General features: G+C 37.5%; 1 protein-coding gene across 4 annotated transcripts in view; it reads right to left on the bottom strand.

Annotated features, from left to right (window-relative positions):
- Positions 1-27,984, bottom strand: part of LOC126850221 (DE-cadherin) — a 131,441-nt gene that overhangs the window by 33,886 nt on the left and 69,571 nt on the right. The window contains exon 1 of one of the 4 annotated variants that reach the window (XM_050592964.1): positions 25,843-25,901. The exons of the other annotated variants lie outside the window; for them this stretch is intronic. The gene's annotated coding sequence lies outside the window, so the exon portion shown is untranslated. Of the gene's footprint in view, positions 1-25,842; positions 25,902-27,984 lie in introns of those variants that run through there. 4 annotated transcript variants of the gene reach the window in all.

Below are 27,984 nucleotides of genomic sequence, written 5' to 3'. Positions count from 1 at the left end.
GCGGAGAAGGACGGAAGTATAGGATTTCCAATGCGAGTGCAAATAAGCGAAAAGCGCGAAAGAGTAGAAAAGACGTGGAGGACGGGCGGAGAAATAGAGTGGAACCGTAACTGATGTACCATATAATGCGCGAAAAGATATCGAGAACGTTCACGAAAAGCGCATTTTACCTGTCATAAATGCCGGCTTTGCGCGCAGTCACGTTCACCTGTCACGTGGATGATCGATACGATTTGTAAAGCGGATGAATTTCATATGGGAACTAGAGAAGCCGACGCGATTAAAATAAAAACTTAAAGCCATATTCGTTTATTTTTAAGTGAGAGACAGTTATGATTTATCGTTCTTTTCTGTGATGAAAAAAAAAAGAGAATCAATTTTTTGTTCCCTACATCATAATAATACATTACATATGTATATCGTGACAGAGAATTTAAATAAAGAACATAAAGGCTTTAGAGTATGACAATATATAATTAAAATTAAAATAATATAAAAATTGTGCAAATTTGAAACTTGCACATTGTTTTCTCATCATTATTTCCCTCTCACAGTTTAAACTCCTTAAAGCGGATTTTTCAAGTTTAGCTTCATCATAAAGAAAGCTCATCTCAAGCTTATCTCAAAATTTGCGGAAGTTACAGCGTGTACAGACATTTTTCAAAAAATTCAAAATTAAAAAAAAAATTAATTCTTTCATCGATTCTCACCAAATTCAATACTAACCATCCAGTAATGATACTCTATTCATTTAAAAAAGATTAATCCGATATCTCAAAAATTACGGAAATTAGAGGTTGTACAATATACATTACGTACGTACATACATACATATATATATATATATACACATATACGGACTTTTTTCTAAAATATGATTTTTCGACATATTGGAACATTCTAAACATATAGAAAACTGAAAAAAATATTTTGTCAAGGAAACAAAACTTCCTCTATAAAGAAACAAAAGGGCGAATGAGGGCCAGCGCGGTAGACAGAACGCAAATAATACGCGCGAGATGAAATTATTACGAGATTATATAATAATTACGGGGGAAAAGTATAGAAATGCGTAATTCTGCAGAGAGTTCAGGATCTGCTGGTATTTAACAACCACGCAATAAGGAGAATAATTTCATTATAGCGGATCGAGGCATACTCGATTTCCCTCGGACCTTTAATGCCGAAAGCGCTCTGCGGTTTTGCCCGGAAACGTGCTTGCAATAAAGGCGCGCGGTCATTCGCAGTATCCAGAAAAAAAAAAAGAAAAAAAAAGAAAAATAAAAAAAAGCGATGTGATGATGGCATAGGATGGAACACATTCTAGTTGCAGTCCTAGTTTGGGTCTCGCGGCGTTAATATTGTGCGCTTTATTGAACCCTTTTGCAGCCCATAAAAAGCAAGGCGGCTTCCTTCTTCCTTCTTCTTGATATGACCATCAACATACATCCGTCGATATGTACATATATATATATATATATATATATATATATATATATATATATCCATCGATATCCGACCGTGGAATTATATCCGGTTTTTGCGAGAGAAATTCTCTCTCTCTCTCTCTCGGGAAAAAAAATCATCAACGACGAAATTAAAAGGTCGCGAAAAAAGATTTCATTGGACAAATTTGGTTTTTGCGCGAAAATAATTCAACAATGTCGTATGTCGTCGTCATCGTAACGCCATTACATGGCGGATGCGGTTGTATTTTCGCGAGATAGCAAAAGGGACAAAAATATGTCAGACGCAGAGATGCTTTGTCGTACGTGGCGTGGATGTGTACGCGATTTCGTTGACGTGGCCCGTTTCGGAAAGCGCGGGATATATCCCGCTCTCATCTTTATGCGGCTCCCTTCGTGATTGCGTAACGTGAATGCATTTCCTATTATCGGGCCGAAAAGAACGAAAAGAGAAACGTGACTTCTTGCCATCGCTCTTCGTGATCTATATAGCTCGCTTATATTGTATATCGCGCACAATGTGCTCTCCGTGTGCTGCGCGAGCAATGTGTGCGGGTATTTTTATACATACTCGGGAAAATATGAACATTTTACGCCAAAAGTACATTGAGTTCATCTTCGCAAAGTTATTGTAAAAAGTTCGCGGAAGTTTGGGGTCGTAATTTCCGATCGCGCATACTCCACGTACACACACAGAGTCAGCATAAAACTAAGTTTGGTAGCAAAATCTACGTATATATATATATAATTTTATTCAAACTAGTTAAGATTGCTCCCATTTTTTTCCTCAAATATTCCGTCTCGTCATTTTTATCGAAATATTTTATCTGTTTATAACGAGACTCTTTTCGTGATGGAAAATTTCCCCTTGTTTAACGAAACTATGTAAATGCGCTTTTGCATTTATACGGTTAAAAATATTGCGAGTACTCTTAATTATAATGGAAAAAAAAAAAAAAAACAAGTTTCCAAAACTCGTAATAGCTAACTTTTAAACAACATTATTTATTTTACGACATCGATGTTTGCAAGGCAAACTTTCTCGAGCTAATTTAGCCACAGAGTATATTTAATAACGTACACGCTCGCGGGACGACTTGCGATTCACCGTTCGATATTCGAGTCGCTCGATGACGATTCCATCCGAGTGGGGGAAGACTCGAGACCCAAATAATAAGATTGATCAAACTACTACCATCATTGTGTGACGCGAGAGCGAGCCGGGGCGAGCCACGTCGGAATGGGGAATAAGTGGTTTGATGGTCCACGAGATTTCTCAGAAGCGGAGTTCGAATTGAATCGAATCGGGCACTCCCGCGAAATCGCAGAAATGGCGAATCCACCTCTGGCACCGAGTTAAATTTAGAACTCAATTGCGGTCGTTCGCGACCATTCGTTAGCCCCGCCATTATACTCCGCTCTGTCCGCTTTCAGTCTCTCTCTCTCTCTCTCTCTCTCTCCCCCCCCAACCCCCACCCCCTCACTCATCCCCATACACGAAACCAGCCACCCTTAACCGACGATCGCGACCGCCACTTGCGTGTCGTTACGTTCTTTTATATCCACTCGTCAATCAGAGACGCAACATTCGCAGACATTTTTCATTCCCCGACATTTTTCGATAAGAAGCGGAAACGTACATAAAACATTCCATCTGCGAATCTTCACAGTTCGTTTTCCTTTTTTTGCTTCCTCATAGAGGAAGCTTTATTTACGACAAATTTTTTTTTCTTGCATTCCAATGTGTTTAGAATGTTCCAAAATTTTTTGAGAAAATGTCCGTATGTAAATATGTACAGAATGTAAATTTTTAAACACAAATAGAGTATCATTAAAGGATGATTGATATTGAATTTAGTGAGAATCGGCGGAAAGATTCATTTTTTATAAAATTTTGAATTTTATGAGAAATGTCTGTACATATTATAATTTTTCGAAAATTTTAATATATCTTCCTCTGTGAGGAAACTGAAATTTTAATAAATCCACTCATTTTAAGGACCTCAAGCTTTGTGAGCAAAATAAAATAATGAGGAAGTAATGTATAAATTTGCATCAATTTTCATCTTGTTTTATTAATGACATTTTCTTTTTTCGGTAAATCCGAGCGCATCATTATTGGTTCCCACAACGCCATCGATTTCCTGTGATCCTTTTTATTTCATGGGTTGTTAAGCCTTGATTATATCGATGCTTTCCGGATAGTTTTATCGGACGTTAACAAAGTAAGGGACGTTTGAGAAAGGAAATAATAGTGCATTCGTGACAAAAAATATTTAAATTTGGAATATATCTGGAAAACATTCCAAATGTAAATGTAAATTCATTATTTTTATCATACGTTTTAAATAAAAAAAAAATGTATTATATAGTTTCAATAAATATACGTATCTGCAATGCAAATTATAATTCGCGTAAAATTTCTTTCGCAGGAATTTCCAAAAATCGATCCGAGCGTTGCTAATAATAAAATAAATGTATACGGAGTGCTATGAAAAAGTAATGCAAAGTATTTAAGTGAGAGTGACAGTTGCATTCTTAGATTCTAGAAAAAGGGGAAATTTGATTGAAACGTCATTACTGTACAAACGCGCAAAAGTAGGAGCGTAAACTTGAACAGATCGATGGGGGAGGCTCGCGTGCCGTGGCTCTTCATCCCCGGATTTATGAGTGAAATCGCGACCCTGAGAGCTAAAATAAGACTCCTCCGTAACCGACTATAACATATATAAGCCTGGCCTTGAAGAATCCAAGCGCATAAGCGGCCAGATGCAACGGTATTCTGTCTCTCGTAATCTTCCTGAATAATACCGCCTGCGAATACAAAGCATACAAACTAAAGACGTACCTAAGTGTGACAAAAAGAACAGTTTACGCGCTTTACGATGAGAGAAACCTAAACGTGCGATAAATTTAGAATGATACAAAATTACAAACAGAAACAAAACTTTGTATATCATTTAGAAGATACTGCAAAATTTTCCATAAACAAATGTAGAATTTTGTAGTAATAACAAAAGCATGTATAACGTAATTAATAATAATAATAAAAATATTTAAATCCGACAATATGTTACGAATATATAGGACATAAGTATCGATATATGTATGTATAATATAATTGATATATAGATATTTTTTTTTTGTAAAGAAATTATTTTTTATGATATCGATTCTGTAGAAAAAATTTTACGTCACAACATGCAATGATTTTGATCAAACAAATGAAGAAAAAAAAAACGGATTATAGAAAAAAGACGTCGCCGTCAGTAGGAAACATTTTTTTCCAACAGCTGGAATTTTGTAGCCACTTATTCGTCCTTCCGTCTGATCCGCTTCCGGCGATACTTGGCGAAATCGTTAATCGCAAAGTTCGCAACAACGAAAGTTATTTTACGTCGGCGGTTCCAGTTACGGAAGTAGAAAGTACCAAGGGGACGAGGACCGTTGTCACGGAGCCAAAATAGCCATCGTCGAGAAACTGGGCTAAACTTTTTTCCAGTCTCTTTCAGTTCGGGCTTTAGTTAGGAATATTCCGAGCGCGTGTACATGTCGAATCCAAGCGACAACATAATGCGATTCACGAAATAGAGAGGCGCGGCTGTAAATTTTAGCCGATCGAGCCGGTTACAGCCAGTGCGAAAACGGAACACCTTGCGAATAAAAAGAATGGCGCATCTGCGCGCCGTTGTAAAGAAAAATTATGTCGGGCATAAAGCTAATAGAGAGAAAAAAAGAGAGAGAGAGAGAGAGAGAGAGAATGTGTTGTAATAGGAGACGTAACAGCAACTGTGTGTGACAGCGAAATGAGATTCGCCAAGAGATAATTTCCGTCGTTTTATGCTTGACATTATTGAAAAAATAAAAATAATAATCAAAACGAGAAAAAAAAGAGCGGAAATAGAATAGAAAAATAGAATATTTACATTCATGTATCGTAATATATCTCTCAATTTTAAGCTACGACAAGTTTCATTGTTTAATGCAACTTAATCAGACTAAAACTACTCTCGTCATATCGTGAATTAATTAAACGATTCGACCGCAAGTCATAGTATGATTAAATGGCATATCTTAACACGCACACGTTGTACTAAATTGTCATAGAATATAAAACCATTTTGTGCTAATAACTTTTTCTTATACACTCTCTCTTTTTTTAGTATTTTTTATTTTACTACAAAATTTTACTGCAAAGTTTTAATTATCCTACAATTTGTGTGGAAAAGCTTTTAATGTATCATATTAATAACGGCTTTTCAATATAATCATATGTAAATAAGTTTATAAATATTTTCTGCGAAATACTTTTTTAAACGAACGGAGACGCGCATAAAGCAAAAGGAAAAAAAAAAACTATAAAATGGCGCACCGGTGAAATGTTACAAAACACGACAAAAATATTAAACAGCACTTGGCCCATTAAAATATTATGCAACTTACATAATTCCGCGCAAGCTCTCGCGTGTATGTATGTACAGTACACGCTTCAACGAACTGAAAAATCTGTCGTGTGAAAATGAAAAAGGCTGTGAGACACTGACGGGAGAGGAAATAAAATCGTCAATGGCGAGAGGCATTACTACGACCTGTTATAGATTGCGTCACAAATCAAAGTGCATTAGGGCACTCTCTCGATTTCACCACGAAATCGGTCGATCGCGATTGGAACTTTGCGAGTGTAAAAATCATAAACGCAGCGTGATAAAGGTAGCTTATCATTCAAAATTATATGCAGAAATAATATGCGATATAACCTGATAATTTTGTATTTAATTACAAATCGATCGTTCGCGCATGATAATATATATATCGCGTGTTGATATACATATATATCTGTTTGTATAAAGATATTCACAAGTTTAACGACGCTCGATTGTAGGTCTCCTCCACCCCCAAAAAAAAAAAAAAAAAAATTGCAGAGATAGTATTTTTTTACAACTTTTGGTAAACTTTTAAATGAGTAAGTAAGTGGAAAAATATCTAAATCAAGTTTTGCACAAATATTTTTTACAGTTTTCTTAATATACATATGTGAAAATTTTTATTTCATATGTGGCAATGTTTCTTGTCAAATAAGTGCTATAATGTATGCAATTTTCCATAAGAAAATCAATATTAACTTATGTAAATAATTTCTAAACTGTTAAGAGAATTGTACTCAAGTTTTGCATAGATATTCAGAAGAAATAATAGAACAGTACGAAATATTCATGCTTTTGTCAATGTTTCGACATATGACATATACATCCTTAAAGAAAAAGTATTAAAGATGGAAAAAAACATTTTCTCTCTCTCTCTCCCTCTCCCTCTCCCTCTCTTTTCATTTTTATGCGTAATTATCGAATTTGATATTATGACAAACTTAAGGCATAAGAGCCAAAGTTTTTAGAACTTACGAAACAAGGCACAAGATATAATCGTAAAATAAAATATGCGATTAATTCATTAGATTAATAATGCGCAATAAATCAAAAGCGGATAAAATTATAAATTTTAATTATTAATTATAAAATATTACAATCTCTCTTCGCAACCTTCAAAATATATGAAGAAATTGCAAGGAATATGTAAAAGTATTTATGATTCACAAATTCATCTCAATAGAGAATTTCATAATAAATAAAATGCAGTTATGTGCATTTAATATAAAATTTAATATGGAATTGTGCTAATGTGTCAATTTCAACAGGAAATAACCGTAAGTAAAGCAAAAAAGTTTTATGAACAGAGATAACTTTCGTCGAGAGGCTAGACGCGTAATAAATTCGCCTTTGGCAATTCCATTGAGAGCCGATGAGAAGGAGAGAAGTCACTCAATTAATTTTTAATTCGGCTGAGATACACCTGTGCATTTTCTCGTAAACTCTACAAACCTGCATCTCACGCTTAAAAAATTTATATCCGACATTAAAAGAGATCATAACTTCGGCGATATCATTCGCCACCAGATAATTGCCAGAAAATGTCTTATAAATCGCGTCACGATGTACGGTTTATTAGCGCATTAAATACTCTCGCTGAATAATTCAATAGTCTTTTCCTTTCCTCTTTCTCACCATCTCTTTATTATTTCAATAAGCGGGAGCGAGTGACTTGTCTATCAGCGAAATGACAAGCGACGAATAAGCTAATTTGACACATACAAACACGTGTCAGGCATGACCGCGCGATACAATTCGCGATAGCGTTTAATCCATCAATTACTACAGCTGTATTTAAGAGATCCCCCTTTTCCAGCTCTTTCTCACTTACACACAGCTATATTTCTCGGATTACTTTCAAGAATCGTCTCATCCGGCGGAAGTAGTCTTTCTACAAAAGAACTCTCGTCGAGGATTAAGCGCCAGCTTGAGAGTCGCGTTCAAGAATCCCGTTCCCTTCTTCTCTATCCTGGTCTCTATCCTTCCGGGTCTCTTTGTTTTTCCGAATGAAAAGTACCCGACCAATTTTTTCAATTTTTGCGCGCATGTTCTGACCGAGAGAGTTGCTTTTTTCCCTTTATATCTCGTTATCGCATGACAATGCCTTCATAGAGTGATCGAGAAAGCTAGAAGTGCCCTTCTTCTTTTCACGCGAACAATCGAACGCGTATACGAAAGTGCGTGCTCAAGTAGCAGCACGTGGCGGGGGATTACAAATATCGTAGAGAACGATATAGGAGGAAATTAAGAGTGGCAGAAAAATCGCGCGGACTCGTCGTTCTTTCCCCTCATCGTCCACTGCGCAAACGAGGTCCGAGCGATTGATTTTCAATTGCGAGATACTCGTGCAACGTTATCCATTATCGCGAGCAACTTTGACCGTTGATAACTCGTGTGCATGTCCATGACAGTCGCAAAGTCCCCGTGGTCGCTTCCTGGTCGCACGGGGAACGTTGTTCTTACCGCACATCGCCATCCGCGCGCCCGCGGTTATTTATCGCCGAATAGTCTGCGAACGTGATTTATCGTCCCGGTGCTAAACGGGAAACGTTAAACGGCGCGGCGGACAATAACTTGGATCGATTCCTCCTTCGAGCGTAAGCACAGCCGCGAATCGAGCGGAATTAAGAGCGAGGCGCGGACATAAGAGGCGAGAATATTGACTTCTCGGAGGGGATGAATTACGAGCTTTCCCGTTCGAGGGACGCAACCACCGACGGCGCAATCCCCCTCGAGCCCCGGAGGAAACATCGTAAGTAACAAAATGACTTTCCGACCGATCATTTATTTAGGCAAACGATCGTTTCGAGAGCGTACACGGGAACGGGACGAGAGTGACTGCCCCCCCGTCGTTTCCTCCAGGGGAGCCGAAATTCCCGAAGTCACGCGCTCTCACCCCCGGGAGGGGGAGAGGGAGGATGGAAGAGATATGTAGGCTTAAAGTGAACACGCGCGATCGTTCGCTGATGACGTGACGTATGCCAGCGAATTATATAGAAAACTCCTCTCGTCAGAGTCTCGTCCAATCCAGCGCCGTCACGAATTGTGAATTTACGACGGCAAATTATTCTGACGAGTCAAGACGAAATATCCACGTGAATCAGAGGGTTACATTTTCAAGGCTCATAAATTAACCGACGTGGTTTCGTCGGTACACGATGTCGCCGGAGGGTTTAATAAGCGAAGAGCTTGCAAAGAGGTTGCGGCAATTAGCGCGTGCGGGATCGTGTAGAAATTATTTCTACCTCAAACGACTGTACATTCTTCCCGAAAAGTGTTATCTTATTACGTTTCGGGCAAATGGATTTTAAATGCCGACGCGAGCGGCAAGAGCGGATTTGTTCTATTAATAGGGCATTATTTAACTGCATTTTTGAATATATTTTCTAATATAATAAATATACAAGTCTCGTATAAAAGATTTCACTAATGACAGGTAAAGTACGTTATTATATAATATGCGCAATGTTCAAAACTGAAACTTAACTAAAAAGAATTCTTTCCAATACCTGTTAAAAATAATTGGTCAACTTTATAGGAGATGAAAAGAAATCTTTCCAAGTTCAGTAGATATGTACATAATGTTTGAGCTCCTCTTTGTTATTCAATCGTTATTACGCTCTTCAAAGTAGATTTGTAAGTTTTATAAAGGAAACGAAAGAAAACAACAGAAACTTGTCTCAGTTGTTTGTTTTTTTTTTTTTTTTCAAAACGGCGAAAATTAATTGAACGCTAGATGGGAGGATCGCTGGATGAGTTTACTTTGACGCGTCAGAGAGAGATCGATCGGTATAAAAAAAAAAGCTTATAAAATTAACAAGAACGTAGATATGCAAATCATAGCTTGCCAACAGTCAGTCCACAACAAAACATTTCATATTTTATACTTTTCAGTATAAAAAATAAAGAAAAAAATAAAGGATAAGAATATTTCCCCCCCCCCAAAAAAAAAAAATTGATTGAAACGTCATGAATAAATCTTATTCTAATTATTGGGTTCTATTGATTCGCTTGTTTTAACAAACATGTACATTTTAATGCTTTCCGCGCGCGATTTTGCTTTGTTTTATATAATCTAAAACATTTTGTAACAATGAGATATTTACAAGTATAAAAGCAAATGATTGACGGTTGAATGAAGAACGGATGAAACATTATTAATTATGGCATTGTTGTTCGCCATGCATTCCCCGTCGAACAATACATGTTTGCGTAAGCATCGAATTTTTTTTTTCTTTCTTTCATGCGCGGTAAGACTGCCTCAATGCCAAAAGTGGAATAAACCGAGTAAGATTTGAATAATTCAGCATGATAATGCATATCGATTATTCTCGTTTTCGGCCGACGCGGCCAAATATCCGAAGCAACGAAACTCACGGCTTATGATATTTTCACAGGATGAATCAGCATCTCCGGGATCGATGCTTTTATGACTGTCGAGGATAGCGTTGAAAATCGGACATATGCGTGCATTTAATCATTTGATAGCGTAGAATTTGTCACGATTATCATCGTTTTATTTACTATCATATATAAGCTTATTACTATCATATATAAGCTTTGAAAAGATATGTCTGATATGTGTGTGTACACACACACACACACACAAGATATCTTTTTAAAGCTTATAAAAAAATTCTCTAAAAATTCCTTGATTTTTCAGGTAATTTGTTCAAAATTCCAGATAAAATAAGAGAACTTTTACATGGAACTTTTTACATGAAAATAAATTTTTCTAATGCTTTTCACTCATACAAAGGAAAAATAAATCACTTAAATTTAAAATATAAAATTACAAAATATACTCAAAAGAACTGAATAACTTTTATATAATAAGAATATTTCATTTGTATAATATTTTCATGTGTGTTTTATCATAATTAATTATATCATATTAATTATAAGAATTACAATAAAAAATATGCATTTAGTATTTTTTGCTTTGACAATGAGAGAAAGACATATTTATAATATATTTGAAAATATAATTCATAATCATTGTCCAATCAGATGTTTGCAATGTAAGAACAAAATGATCAAAGAAAGAATTTTTGAAAAAATTCCTCGAGTTCAAATAAAATTCCATGAGAATTCCTTGATTTTTCAAGGTAAAAACAAAATCCCCGAGAACTCCAGGTTTTCTAGATTTTTCCAGAAAGTAGACCCTGTTATATTATATAATATACATTCAATAATTTTTTTGACATCTTTCGATCTTTCTAATCGCGCGTATTAATCGAGTTTCATAATGTAAATAATTATAAGAGTAATATTTGCGGTCAAATCATACATGGCATAATCTAGAAAACATTTTAATTTTCAAATAACATGTGTATTCTCTTTCGTTTCTCTCTCCGACATTTACGTAATAAAACACAATCAGCTTTGTAACTAACCGTTACATCGGCCAGTTATATAGCAATGAGAATACACAAATTAATTCATAGTACACTCCTGGGAAAGCATTATCGGTAAGCAACGAATAAAATTCTTCCCCTTTGTACCATATATATAATTAAATACGAGTGGAAACGATAAAACCGATTGTCGTACAATAATACTACGGTTGTTTTTCCCGGTAAAAATAACTATCTGGCATCCTAAAAAAACACAATAAATTCATCACTCTCTTTCGATTAAAATTAACAAAAATATACGTTTCTCTGATCGATTTGAATGGAGAAATCAATACTCATTTTATCGCAACAGTATCATTTTTTCAGTTGACAAAAATATGAACGGATATAATTTTGTCTTTTATAAATAATCAAGATTCGTTTTTATACGAATAAATTCCACATAGCTCATGTTCCCGTAAGCCATAATTAAATCCCGTTACCCATTTCCTTCTTATTTTTCTATTATATATAAAAGCCGCAAAAAAGCACCGATATCGTTTAACCTCGCCTTTTCCTCACGTATAGAAAAAGGAAGACCGACTATGTGCACGCTCCGTGTCGTTCATATCGGCGAACAGAAAAGTGTGTGCGATGGCGCTCGTTTTTCGATATTCTTCCGCTTTCGATCTAGATTTTATCGAGAGAGAAGGAAGGAGGGTACGCGTTTCCATCGAAGACCAAAACACTTTTCCATAGTTCTTGCTCACGCGGCACAAATCGCGCTATAAAAGGATTATACACTCCTCGCGGTGTTTCTATTGTCGAGAGCGCAAAAATGACGAAGCCACGCGGTATTTATTTAAAGTTTACGTCTTCCTCGATGCGTTACGCACGCTGCACATAAAGGCTGCTCGCCTTCGCGGCGGCGAAGGGACTTTTCCGCACGTCGATTCAGTCGTTCAGCTTGAATAATTTTAAGAGCTGAATATCGGTGGCAGGGATGAAATCTCGGTCGCTTTCTCGCGGCCGAGATATATATATATGTACACGCATATAGCGACAACCGCGTGTTAAGTTCGTTACAAAAGCGAACGTATATATATCAGATCGATTCATATCTCCCTTGTCAAGGCGATTGATTTTATGGCGCGTGAACAAAGAAGTTTTTCGTATTCATCGCTCGTGGACGATCGCGCGATATATATAGTGTTCCAAAATTAAACCGATCAACTTTAGATGGTTATAAAGGACAAGACAAATTAATTTTTTCAATAAACATCTCTATTTAATCACTTATTAATAAAATTCTGAAAAAATAATTTTTTCAAAGATTTTCGTTCTTGTTAGTCTTTGACATTTTATTGATAAAATTAGCTTGTTTTAGTGTCCTTTATATCCATCTTAAGTTTGTCTAATTCTAGTTTTGTATAATCTAATAAGTTAATACAAATGCGTGAGTGAATAATTTCATCTTCAGAATTCGCGCGTATAAATTCATAATTGAATTGATAATAATTTACATGGACAAAGTGGCGAGAATCGTTTTAATGAAACATCATCAACCCTTTGAGCCTCATTAAAAATAGACTTGGCGAGCGTCTCTTTTGCGGAAAGAGACTTTCCGACTTTCCAGGTCTTTGTCATTAGGGACAGACGGGAAGTAGTATTATCCGACCACGTACCTATTACTTTGCGTTCGCGCGCGTGTGCATTCAACGATTCTTAAGGATGAAGAAAGTTTGCCGTCCATGTTCATCCGCGAACTGGACTTTTATGTCCAGATTCACTGCCAAGGATTACGAGCCGAATTATATGAGCTTATGAGGATAAGAAGCTTAGAACTCTTCACATTCCTTATCCCCTTCCTTTTGATGACGAATTTGAGAACACATTATGAGATATCGTACGATTCCCATAATTTTCCATTTCTAGAGCCGTTTTGCGAAAATTCGACTTTACCCATCGCTTTAATTGCGTATATGACACCGGCAAAGAATATCCGCGTGGCATCGTTCCGGTTTCCGGTTCAAAGCGACCACAGCCACGGCCGCGCTGTATTCTGTGTTTTTTGGTGCGGTAAAACGGATTTCTAGTTAGCGAGTAATTGAAAACCATCTTTTTTTTATGCGCGGCACGTCCGATGTTTCGATAATTACAGCAAGCCTTTTTTTTTCCATTCAACACAAACGAAATCCCGTGCGCTGCGTGTCGCGTCGTGTCGCGCCGGACAGCGCGCAAAAGGAGCCTTTTAATTGTCACCGGCAGCTGACTTCCTTTTTTACATATAACTAAAACCATCGACCAAGGCTTGTAATGGGACGGAGCGCGGTGGGGGAAGGAGGGACCTAACGACCCATTGGAGCTTTGCAAGTATAACGAAAGGAGAGATTACGAGCTACGTCTCTCGTGGGAGTTAACAAACACCTTCAAGTGAGAATCGTTCGGGATTATTCGCAATGATGAACAAGATTTATGTGGGAAAAATACGAAAGAAAGCGTAATGTTCAGGTCCCATTGAAAATTCACCCCATTTTTATGAATTGAAATTTAATATCTTATTATTTTTAAATAAAGTTTTTATTGTCTAGATTATACCGAGGTTGCAAAGTGGACCTTTCCTAATCGTTGTAGAAATATTATTATATCATTGTATTATCATATTAGTATATTATTATTATTTTGTTACATTATTATTTTTTATTTTATTATATTACCTATTATTTTCACGTTGACACGATTATTTGGTATTTGAGCTATGATCACTTTCATGGTTGCTGCATTCCAAACGAAGCTATAATCAATATCTCAATTTAAATTCAGAGAAAAAATAAGGATTCCGAGTGAAAATGCGCATTTTTATAACTTTAATACTTTTTTAATTGAATAAAACACTCGCTATAATTATTTCTAGAACGGGAAGGGGGTCCATCCACTTTCATATACTTGGTACGTAATAGTTAGGAGATCTAAACTTTAGTTTGGCATAAAAAAAAATCTAAATTTCTGATTCACAAAGAGGAGTGAAAATAGGTATCCCTCTTTTCATTGCGTTTCGCGTTATTTTCTCTCGTTTCGCGTTAACCAAGATTTAGCGAGTAGAGAAACATTACGTCCCAAGCTCATCCGTGCCGTCGTAAAGGGGCATTTTAATCGCGATACCTGCGGCCGAGTTGGCGGCGCAGCTGAAAGCACGTGGACGATGCTCGTTCTAGAAATCATGCGGCAGGACGTGCCAGCCAGGAGCTTCCGCAAGTTTCAGGAAACAATGATATATGGTTATATCTATGCACGCGCTCGCTCGTTCCCCGTCCGTGCGATGGCATTTGTACCCATCATCGTTTACCTATGTAACTCTATCTATATAGAGGAACGAATCCACCGGGCGACTCGTAAACCAACGTCCTATCTCATCATGAGATCTAGTCCTTACCCGTCCGCAAAATTACGAAACGAGTACGTCATAGTCAGTATTATATGCAGTATCATCCGTTCATCCGAATTAAATCGCAAGTCGGAAGATTGGACGCGAGTGTATATGTACATTAATAGAAACCGTATCTGATTGCTAAAATCATTTGGAAGTAAGCCATTTTGGTCTTATTTGGCATTATCTCTAGGAGATGTTTCTCAAAAGGTAATTCAAATTGAGCCTTCGATTATATGCCAATCTGGCTCTGGAAGAAATCCTTCATTCTGTCATACAGAACAAAGAGAAACGTAATACATATTTATACGTATTACAATTCTTTGGATAATTATGAAATTAATATTAATAAAAAAAAAATGTTGAATATTTTTGTTATCTCTATTAGATAATTGAATCGTATTATATTATAAGCACAGTTTACGATTTGAAATGACTTGCTTAAATTGAAAAATCCAAAAAACAAAATTGTCGGATCTTAAATTCTTTGTATGAGGAACGAGCATCAAGATATAAGAATGCGAGAAAAGTATCGCTCCAAATGGTTACATGCACAACCTTTCGTGGAATTTTTATTTCAATTTCCTCTAAACGAAATAGTTTTATCGTATTATGGACTATGCGTTTCGGAAACACCCCGTGTATGCAGAGCGGGTGTATCGACTGCAAGCGCCGCATAATCGTTACAAATACATAGGCGTATCGTCGGTACATCCCACTTACGGACCGCGGATCGACCGCGTGCGGCCATAGTCGCGAGGCTAATTGTAAGTTCTGCGGACCGTAATTGAAATTCTCAAGTCTCGCTAGTGTATTCCTCCGGCGGAGAGAATAGCCGCACGGAATAATTAATAGCTCCATCGCGTAAAAAATGGCTACACATCGAGTCTATCGGCGCACGCTATGTCCAACAGCTACTATATGTATTGCGAGCATAAAGGAAATAAATATTGTTTCTGCAAATAGCAGAATGGAAACGCGATGGGCAATTGATGAGGAGAGCGCATGGGGGGCTGGGTAAAATGGAAAATGCATCAAAATGCATGCGTTTGTTCACCGATCGCGCCGCTTTTATTACATTTCATAGCAAGGCAGTTTCTCTTTCGATTAGTGTTATACGAAACTCGAGACAAGAAAATTTTCGGAAACTTAAATCTTGTCTCGAGTAAATCTTGTAGCGAAAAAAATCTCATGTTGTCTCGTCTCGATTTTATTAATGATTTTTATTTAATACTAAACATTTGTTTAAAAACAATTGTTAAAAAATATTTTTGCAAAAATATAGTGATTCTTTTTTTTTATTTAATTCACACACAAATATACATATTTTAGGTTTTTTAAAAATTAATAATCTTAGCGCTATATTGATACTGTCTTGATAATTACTTAAAAATCTTGTCTTAATTTTCTCTTGAATTTCGAGACAAGACAATATCGAGACTAGTCTTGATATCTCATGCGACTCTACTCGCGGTCAACCCCGCAAGTCGCGCGTCCGCGTTTTCTATTTAACGTTATCTTTGTCATTACGTTCCTCGAGTCAATGATCGCGTTATGAACGCGCCACTTAAATAATCACGATACATCATAACTCGACGCGAATTCCATCTATCATCACGCCGGCTGTCTCGATGAGAGTGCTACTATTTTTATCCTGACGCGCGTGAACGGACCGAATCGGCGATCGATACACACGTCTTACGATCATAAGAGAAACGATACAATATGAAAGAGAATATAGGTAGCAGCTTCAACAAGAAGTTAAAACAAAGTTCCTCTTGTTTTCTCTCGTTTAATTCGCTGAAACGCAACATTTTCGCGTAAGCATAATATAACGCGCGAAGCATCGCATTGTGTTGTGAGTGGCTCGTTAAACGCAGATCTCGCGCGAAATTGCGGTTAATTGAAAAGGTCGGTCTGAGAAAACGACAAGAAATTGAGAGAAAGTGGAAAATAACGACGCTTAATTCTGGTTATTAAACGGCGTCGCACTCTATTTTATTTCGAGACGAATAGATATTCTGAATAATTGGCTGGAAACCGTTGGAGGAAACCTTAAGACTGACGTTGCTTAAAAGATTAAAGCACGTCGTAATAATTGCAAGACAATACGCGAAGTGAGTGAATTTTAACGAATTTCCGCGTTTTGCTCGCTCGGACATTTTCATTGCATTTATCGCGAAGAATGTTATTTTCATTGATACTTCTCGCCCGAGGTCGACAGTCGATTATATAGCGAGCACAAAAGGGAACGATCGCGGCTATGTATGTGATGATTAAGAGCGAATTGACGTAAAAGTTCAATAAATATAGTGCCTCGGGCGGCACACTTGCTGGACAGACAGGGTAATCGCTTTTATAATAAAAGTTACACAGGAAACGAGAGAATTTTTCCGGACAAGCAAGTAAGATGTAATTTTGTAGTTGCGATAAAAGAGAAAAAGGGTAATGGCCCGTAACAAAGCTTCTCGATAAAGCTCCATGGCGAATTCTTTTCGCGTATTTTTTCGCGTCGGATCGAATCAAATCGCCCGTATCTCGAACATAGCATTTTCATCAATATTTTATGATAGTTTAAATGCGCATCGTGTTATTTCTATTCTTGTAATACACGACAATTAATGAACTTAATTTGTATGATCGATAAAGTAACAATAATTTCAAAAACTAATTAATGAGCGACATGAGAAATTTATTATCTTACCATTATGTGGAAAATGTCAATTAAAAATGATTAATGATTAAATTATATTGATAACGCGGGCGAGCAATTTGTTCTTTAGAGCAAAAGGGAAATAGGGGAAAATGTGACATTTGTAACAAGATTAAATAATTTGTGCAATATCGTGAATTCCTTTTGTCACACTTAAACCGTTTTGTTCGTAAAAAAAAAGAAAAAAATAGAAAAAGAGATGAGCCATTTTTATCCGGACTATACTATGCAATTAAGGAATACATAGCTTATACTTACAGAATTGTCAATGCTATTTATACTGAAGATATAACAGAATTCAAGCGCTAATATCCGAAGATAATTATATTCTGTAGACGCAGTGAAATGCATTTAACTTTTTACAATCCCGCTATTAAAGGAAATTCCAAATGGATTGTTAATTATTATCGTTTTTTTTTATTATGCTCGCTCATGGTAGCTTGAAATACGCTCCAATTGCATCTCTCTCTCTCTCTCTCTCTCTTACCTTGGGAATTCGAAAAATCTATCCACAATTATTTACGCACCAATCGACAAAATTGACCGATCAAAAACGAATAACGTTACGAGAATTTTGCCAGGGACAAAAACGAGCTGGGAAAAAAAGAAGGGGAAAAAAAAGCAGGAAATATTTCAATCCTTGTCCCGACCGAGAGCTTTAGCCGGGAAACCGAAAAGCCGCAAAACGCGATCAGATTAATGGGCGTGTAATCATTGCGGATTTCTTTCGCGTTCAAATGTGAGCCTCGCCGCACCACGTTTCATCACGTCGGTCGAGCACACCCCATCACATTTTCATCCCCCGGTCTCGCCCTCGTCACGCCACTCCACTACCCTCGCGATATCGGGATGCTATCGTGTTATTTCGCGGGTTGTACGTTGCCCGCAAAAGAGGCCTTCGGTGGTCGATGGTCGCGCGATGTGGTGTCCAACGATGGCCGATGGCGGGTCGAGTAATACCGGAGGTATTAGTAGTCAAAGTACAAAAGGTAACCGAATGACAGAGCCGCCGCCGACCAGGCTGTGCAAAGAGAAAGAGAGATAGAGCGAGGGAAGGAGGGAATGAGTTCGCTTATAATTACAGGCCGCCGTTGCTACGCTGCTCTATATTTTCCCACGCGCGAGAAGGGAGCGGTAATCGCCAAGGAAAAGGTACACGAATAGGATATACGAGATTGTATTCTGATAGGATCCTTTTCGCGATATCACTATGAAAATTTTCCATCGCGATATGAACGGATGTGTATGAAAATTAATTAGAGTTGCATGAAGACTTCTAATCTTGTTTCATCTCGAAATTAAAGACAAGATCGAGACAAGATTTTTTTCTTAGTAATCAAGACAAAGATTGAAGATCAACTAAGACTTGTCAAGATTATTGATTTTTAAAAAAAGCTGAAATCTTTGTATATTTGTGTGTAAATTAAATAAGAAAAATCACTATAGATCACTATATTATACGAATTAAAAGAAATTTATTTAATAAATAAAAATATTTATATTAATGAAAATATAGAAATAATTAATACAATAAATAAAATAAACAATATAAAATTTTTCATTATTTAACTGAGAAAAAATATTATAATAATGTTTAATGTTAAATAAACGAATGACATAAATAATAATTATTTTAAATTAATATATATTTTAACAGAAAATATCAATTCCTTGCAAAAACCTAAAATTCTCAAGGATTTTATTTTTATCTTGAAAAATCACGAAATTCTCAGGAAACTTTTTTATAGGCATCTTGTATAAAAAAAATTATATATATTAAACATTTTAAACACTTGTTTAGTATTAGATAAAAATCATTAATAAAATCGGGACAAGACGAGATTTTTCCTACCAAGATTCACTCCAAGACAAGATTTAAATTTCTGAATATGTTCAATACCAATATAATATTTTTACGAATAATTGTCTTGTCTTGAATCTAGTGCAATCCAAAGATTAATCAACAAACCATATCGGTAATAAACATTCCTCGGGATTCGCTCGTCAAGTCCGAATGGCAAAAACTCTACAGATACTGCAGCAGAAATCTCTGATATGAGAATACGTAAATTTGCAATTGTACGTATAACAAGTATATGCATAGAAATGAAATTCCGATAGATGTACGGGCGCAATAACTTGCATTATTCGATTCGCCAACAACGCTCGCAAGAGTGATTGTATGTATATTCTCTGCCGGCCGTTACAGAAATTCTAGAGCAGCACACACGTTTTGCGGTGTCGACGATGCACGCGCGTTCATATGCGGCGATTTGTATGCGTGTCGGTGCACGGTATGGGCAGTGTGTAGGTGTGCCGTACACGTATGCACACACACACACACACACACTCACATACATTCGTTGGACTTATGACGACGAACACAAGCCGGTTCGACTCGGCCCAATTGACGGCGAAAATATATACATATACGAACGGACAGACTGCATAAAGGCATTCGTGCTTTCCGCGTCGAATTTCATCAGGATATACCTCTCTCAAAGGAACACAGACTTTTCTCTATTCTAACATTTAGCACCGAGCTTGTAGTATTTCTGGTCGGGGATGTCTACACGCGCGTGTAAGTTTAACCGCCCCTTGCCACCCATAATTTATCCGCTGCGCTTTTATATCGCGATGTCATTTTTATTTCTCTATTTTTATCATCTCTCTCTCTCTCTCTCTCTCTCTCTGGAGTAACCAAACAAGAGCCGGAGACCAAACCGACTCTCGCTTCATTATTCTTCCCACCCGCATAAGCGCGAAACAAAAAGATCGCGGTTACTTCGCATTTCCATGCCCCGCTTGTACGATTCTGCGTAATCTCATATCCACTCCGCGAGTAAAAGATAATTCTGGTATCTCTTTCCCGATAATCCGAGTATCCCGGTTTAAATAGCGATATAACGTTACTCCGAAGGTTTGTGTATGAGTTGAGCCACCGATTACGGACCGTCAGGAAAAAGGGGATTTTTCGCTGCAAAAGAGACGTCACGTCGAGAGGCCAGACCCCGGTTGTGTACAACGGGCACCTTTTTTGATAACCCTCGCTTGATAACCCGCCATCCTTGTGTACATGCGGGTTCGCGTAGCTCGGGTTTCATCATGGCTCTCAAAGGAGCTTTTCTATTTCTCCTCGCGCGTTTTAGCTCCCCCATACGTTCCCCGTACGTTCCCTTCTAACTTTAGACCATGTCAGACGCCACGTCAGATCGATGTGTGTATAAGGAGAGCATCTTCGCTTTAAATTTCCACATACGTGCATTCGTTTTTACAATTCCCTGAAAGCGGCGTGGCAAGAAGAAAGGAATTGTCGTTCCCGTTGAATCGCGCGATGCGTGCACGACGGACGTACTTTCGGTCGAGGGAATTAATTTCTGCCGCTTTATAATTCCCTGCCATTTCCAAGAGAACGAAATAATCCAGTAGATCTTGAATAGTTTTTCATTCGCTCAGCACGTACTTCTCATCCAACTCTCTTCGTACGTCATATACCACACGAATGTGCGAATTTTGCACGTGAAAAGAGAAAGAGGCAATCGCCCCTTCTCGTCACCCACGCCGCGAAAAAGTCGATATTCTTTTCGAGATGGATCGCAAATATATATCGCGCTATTATTCAGTCGTTACTCCTATGTGGCATAAATATAACTTCCGACATAATACAGTCCACGCTCGGTATGTTTAACTATAGACTCGAAAATTTAAAACAAGTGGTGCCATAAGTAATGGCAGCGGCGGAGAGACACGACGGTGTGTCTGAAAACCGTGTCGCTTATCGGCGTCGTTTATTGCAGCACGGCTCCTCCTCTATTCGATCCTCCATTTCCATTTTACATCGATAGCTAATGCCATGTGGACCGACTTTAAATTGCCGTGTTACTCGCTAAAAATAAAATGCTCAAGCCCACGTTTAAATCGTTATGTAAATTTCATCACAAATAACTTTGATGTTGTTTTTATATATTGTGATAAAAAAAAAAGAGAGAAATCTATATAAACTTTTCCATAGATTTGTCGCTACATCGCCGTACTTTCTCTCAACGAGACGTATTATGATAACTTTGTTAAAATAAAACACGGTCTCTCTGCGCGTATGTTTTCACGTGCGACTCTGTCGAAAAAGCTGCACTCGTTATCCAATTTGTTATGAAATAACTTTATAAAGCATAAAAAGAGAATGATATCTTGATGTTATTATCTCTATCCATTTTATATATCCTTTAATATATTCGCAATAATAAATATATTCATGATAATAAATTGATAATAAATTTGAAATTTTTCGCAAACGTCAAATTTTTTTGAACTTGAATCGTCCATCGAAATGACAATTGGCGCGGCATTAAAGATGTATGTGTCATATGTCAAAATATATATTCATAGACTGTTTTACCATTTTTTCCAAGTATCTGTGCAAAATCCGCTACTATTATATAGCCGAAACATCCTTAAGACTCAATCTGACCAGCTCGACGCGAGGGATAGATCGTTGTCTGGCCGATTATTTAAATAGCGCAACATTAAGACGCAGATAACCATCCCGTGACCTCGTGGCTTAACGGGTCAGAGCTTTCAGCCCCTTTCCGACACGACGACGCGACACCCTATTTTTTACGTTCCGCATATACATACAGGCGGTATTCCGCCTCTATTTTCACCCCTCGCGCGCGTCACTTTTATTCTGCCGGCACGAAAGGAAGCGTGATATCCAGGAATGTCGGAGCAACACGTGCGCGTGTGTATAGTCGGACGCGCGAAAAAAAGCGGGCGAGATTGTGCGACACGCGGCTGGACACGGGCCGAGGAGACATTTGCATCCCGCGCGTGCACGTAATTCCGGCTACGCTCGCTCGCAAGTATCCGTCGAGGAAAAGATTAGACATACCGCGCATTTTATCGCGCGCAACGATATCCCCGCATTCCTTACTCATATGTATATCCCGCTCTTTTTTTTTTAAAGAGAGAAACGCGGACGCGCGAATGTACCGAGAAAAATGGACAAAATGCTATCTGTAGGAAGGGAAATCTCTCGTTGCGGAGAGATTTTTGCGACGATTCTTTTTACCTCACGGCCCATACGGGACGAGATATTGCGGAAAAAAACTGAGATTCGTCGCCATCCTTTATAGACGTCGGCGGAACCGCGGGGCTGTAAAATTAATACGTTGTTATTTGTAGCAACAGCTGTTGCTGCGAAAAGACCCTCCTCCTCCTCCTCAACCCCACCCCCTCCTCGCACTGCTCGAGTCACGAAAAGAATAATAGATTTGCAAGCGCATAGGAATATCGCAGTGCGATTACATGCCCCCCGTTGGTGAAATGTGTTTGAAGGATTCCCAAAACGGATGCACGATTAAAATTTACGCGATGGAAGCAAACGTATTGTAGAGAGCGGGGAGAATCCGCATTCCGCGAAAAGAATAAACGACACGACGCAGAGACGCCCCGCGTTTTCAGCCTGTTAAACGACGATTCACGTCCTCCCCTTCCTCCCCCCCCCTCCACTCCTCTCCCGAAATCACGCAAACGTGGCGAACGGCGAAACGTTGACGGACGGTAATTTTTATTCAGCAAGAGACTGATCCAATATAAAAGGGAGGGGCGGGGCATTTACGTTATCGTAAAATGTTTTGTACGCACGACGTGAACAAAATACCGAAAAATTTCATTCGTTGAAAAATCATGCTGCAACCGCCCCTCCCCTCCCTCCCCACCCCTATGAGAACGACACAATAGCCTCGTAGATGTGCACAATAGTTGACGCGCGATTAAAAGACCTATATCAATACAATGAAGAGTGGGACTTTTTTTTTTATTTTTTTTTATTTCGCGCATATGGAACACACATCTCGTTCGCGACGCGCGCGTTGTAATTTCTCGTCAACAGTCACTTTCCGCACGCGCTCGTATAAACCACCGTCGCTGCTGGCGAGATGAAAAAACCGCTACGTATGTATACGTAAAATAAACTCGAAAGGAGGGAAGGGGGGAGGGGGGAGGGAAGGTCCGTTTCCACGTGGCAATTATCGTGTACTCGCGCGCGGGCTGGCACTTCCGCACGTACGTAGGAGAGCGGCACGATGTAGACGAGAGACCGACGTGCACGAACCGGACTCACTCTCCGGCAAGCGAATTATCAGATCAAGCCCTCCCGCCATTGCCCATTTCCCGCGATTACATCCGCGAGCTTAAATCGAGATCAGACGCGATATAATAGGTTCGCGATCCACTTTGCGTGAAACAGCTCACCGACCGCCACCTTTGGATGAAGTCAGGCAAGGCTTCGTCCGAGGATGTTAGAATTTCGGGGTGACTCGAAACACTTGTATATAATTCGCCGTTTTTGTATTAACCTCGAGATTATTATACGTTGATTATAAATCGATCCCGAGGGAACGGTAATAAGGGCGAAGGAGAGAAAAATCGGACATCATACCTGAGATTGTGCGCATTGTAGAGAGGAATTAAGGACCATGACGGTAACTGCGAGAGCAATAAGCCGACTTGAAAAGATCATTGAGGAAGAACGAACGACGAAAACTAGAAACCTAGAATAAGACAAAGTCCTAGAAGTCGTAGAAGAAATTTCTCTCAAAGACGAAAGAGTCCTCCGGACGAGTAAATCAAAATGGATCTTCCACTTGTTGTAGATCCTATCCGTCCAAAGTTCAGGATAAGTTCCGGAAAGGAAATTAATCGGCTTGAATTAACATATAATTAACTATCTGTCAGCGAAACAAATACGATAAAGTGCGATTATTGACAAATCTGTCTTTTAGAAAAAAAAATAAAAATTATTAACCGTATTAATTAAATAAACACGTATTAATTAAAAGCAAAATAATTAATCGCAAACAGTTTTGCTTGATATTAATATGTACTGAAATCAAAGTTTATATAAACAAAGATCATATATACTGCCTGCGTTACTGTTACAAAAACAATTTTTGTCTGACATTATTTACATACAGCTTTTCAAAACAAGTAATTTTAGACTGCATGCCATTTTCAGTAATGAAAATTGTCGCTTTCTCTGTCTCTCTCTCGTCAATCTTTACGTTCCATGAATTTATCGAATAACAATAGCTTTGCGGTAAATTTACCGGTACGGTTACCATATGCTTTATTTAAGACCGTTACAAAATGTAGATAGGATTTTCAGGTTAATACCTGATGCAATATTTAAGTGTAATTCAAATATGAATGGCATTTTTATTTTAACATGAGAAAGATCAAAAATATTTTATGTAGCTTAAATGACAATTAACATGTCAAATATATACATATATATAATATTATTTCTTTTCATTTTTAAAAAGTTTTTTAAAAATTAAGAATTAAGTTATCTTCTCTCTTCATATTAACGCTGTATAAAATATATTTTCGATTCATAACAATTTCATATGGAGGTAAAAATTTCAGAGAGTTTTCATTGATAACGATAAAGGCAACTGCAAATTTCACGATTCAATCATTGATTGAAAAAAAAAAAAAAAACGCTTATTATAAAGAACGGACAGAGCGTCGTTAAATAGTTTCTATATGATGTACGCTCCTTCTCTTGATCTCACGGATATATCGCGTGACAATCATCTCATCTGACAGAAAGAAAGGAAGCGCCGTAGACCAGAAGACCATTCGGGGCTATTTAAGGGCTGAACAATTCAGTTCCGTTTGCCAACATTGCAAATCCGCGCGCAGTGGAAATTAACTCGCGCGGATCGGAAAAAGATTGTCTCGGGAACGCCATTAACTGTTTAAATCTACGAGTTCATTCTTACGGAGTTGATTCCGCGTTTTTCACACTTGTCGTTTTACCGCGCCCTTTTATCGTCCACTTTACACACACACAGTCCACTTTTCCCTCGCACTATTCACGCGCGCGTGTTTAAAGCGTAAAGAAAAAAGTCGCCGCCGCCCCTGCTTTGATAAATAGTGTATAATTAATTTACGCTCGTTAAATGAAATGTTACCATGAAAAACGAATTAGATTGTTTTTCAGGTTTGTTAAGATAAAATCGGTTTATTTTGCCAAGCAATTAGTCGCCTTTATAATTTACAATCAAAAGCATATATCTGGATATACAGAGCAGAATGTAAATTATCATAGCAACAGAGCGACGGTTTATTGACTACAAAATGTTACCCTCGAGGCCGCTTTTCGCCTCGTGAACTTACAGTTGACTCATAACGCGTGTAATGAGCGCATGTAATACACGCATAATTATATGTGCAGCGATCTCGATTATCTGATTTAGCGCGGCTCGCGTAAAATAATCTATGTTATAACGAGCTGTTCTTACATTCTTGTTATAAAGAGTGATATTTGCCATAAAATTAATGAAATTAGGAAAAATTACGAGAAAAAGAAACGAAAAAGAAAAAAAAGTATAAAGCGAAGAGAGAAAAGAACATTCCGTTTCGTAATTAAATTATACAATATAATATTTATATTGTTATATATTTTAATTACCTTGTATATTTTGCCAATAGATATTTTCAACACTAGTTCACCGTAAATAATGAATTAGTCCAGTGGATTATTTGACTCACCTGAAAACAAACAAAATAAATAATTAGAGAGAGAAATAATTCGTGAAATAATTATTAAATTATGTTTATACATAGAAAGTAAAAACAAATACATTTAAAATAAACTTTAGTGATCGTAAAAACAAGCTTTTGGGATTGACGCGGAATTATATAATCTGAAAGGTAAAAGAAATAAAAAATATCTTTAAAAAAATATTATTTATAATAATCTCTGTTATTTTTCTGCACCTTTTTTTTTTAGAGAAATGTTTACTCTTGCACATTATGAGAAACTGTCAGTATTGATCAGTTGCTTCCGTATTTAAAAACGCAATTTTTCGAAGTCATGATTTACAGATGGTTACTAAAAGCAGCGTTGACTTTAATTTGCAAAGTACTTCCTTGAATCGACCGTAATTTCAAGGAAGATGCAAAGATGCACGAAGAAGTACAAAATTTTCCAATACAACAAAATGTACGAACGCTGTATCGAGGAATCGATGAACGACACATTTACAAAGGGATAAAACGCGTAAGGAGACAATTTAATTAGAAATTTCGCGAATGAAGGAGTACCGACAATTTTTTATTCGGGAGGGGAGGCGACAGGGAGAGAATGAGGGGCAGGCGATGGGGAGCGAAGCAACTCGTACGTAACGTGGCAAAGAAAGAATAGAATTTAATTTCGCGGGGAGAGTTGCGAAGAGACGAAAGAGAGATTCGCGCGCGAGGAAAACGAAAAGGGGCTGCCGATAAATGGGATTGCCGCTCAGCACACCGAATGAGGAAATACAAAGGATTGCGCGGGCTGACGCGATTAATGTATTCATTATACGCAATATACGGAACAGATTGGGGGAGTATCTCATCGATGTGAATGTGTTTATTGGATCAAGAAAATGGGAGTATAATTGAGATTCTGTCTAAAATACGGATTTAAGATGTACAGTGCTTGAGGAGAATTTCTATCAAAGTTCGATGATTATATAAAGAAAAAATTATTTTTGTTATATTAAAACTCGAAAAATTTCCATTCAATAGTCTGTGGAAACAATATCAGAATGTGCGGGAATTTGTCAATCTAAATAGTAAACATCGTTGAAAACTAGAGACTGTTGAAAAATAAATGTACAATATTTCCCATCACGAGTTGTGTGTGTATGTGTATCAAATTCGTTGCATACACATTTTGTGTATAAAATATAATAGTAAATTACAAGAAAATAAAAAAAAAACACGAAAAAAAGGAAATTTCAAACAATGAAATTAAAAGTTAGAACTCTTTACAAGATATTCAACTCAATAATATTCATGAAATGATATTGTAAGACCCCTTTGTAGGATGACCCGATGTAAAAAAAGCATCCTCAAAGGATTATGATTTAATCGTGGAAAAAGGGAAAGGATGAAGGGAGAATAGAGTCCGTCCTCTTGATTTGCAACTTACAACTAGTGAGAAAATTAACGCCAGTTTCGGGCTCGTTCCGAATCAGTTTCAAACTCGGGGAAGTGGAATCATCGTTCCGCTTAATCCGAGAGCATTTCACTGCTTTATCGTGCCAAACTGTGTCGCGGAAAACCGTAACGTGAAAAGCGATTGAATTTGTCGATGTTGCTCGCTCGCTTTATACTGTATCGATGATGTTTGTGATTCGATCTCTCACGGTCGATTCCAGCCGAATTTTTTTACAAAAGATCAAAGTGTTGGATATCGATCGGAAACATCTTTATGGGATTCGATGGATTTTGTCGCTTTTTGCATCGTAAATATAAGAAAATTAAATATTTGTCGCGTTAGTAAGATATTACATTAATATTCACAACTTCATGAGAAAATTTTTAAAATTCGATAGATACAAGCAAGAGTACAAACTCGTTAATCAAATACGAGTGACGGAATTATTAAACGCAAAACAAAGATTCATAATAAATTATCTACGTCCGCGCGACAGAATAGAGAAATAGGATAAATTAAATTTGAATTTTATTCATTAATGATACCGTTTCTGAAACATGTCAGCTGTTACATCGTGCCAAAACCATGCTTCACTTAATCCAACTCTTTGGCGTATTCAAGGAGAAT

Source organism: Cataglyphis hispanica, chromosome 6 (assembly GCF_021464435.1).
Source record: "Cataglyphis hispanica isolate Lineage 1 chromosome 6, ULB_Chis1_1.0, whole genome shotgun sequence".
Lineage (NCBI taxonomy): Eukaryota > Metazoa > Arthropoda > Insecta > Hymenoptera > Formicidae > Cataglyphis > Cataglyphis hispanica.
Note: the sequence above shows the minus strand (reverse complement) of the source record. Positions and strands in the feature narration are given on the sequence as shown.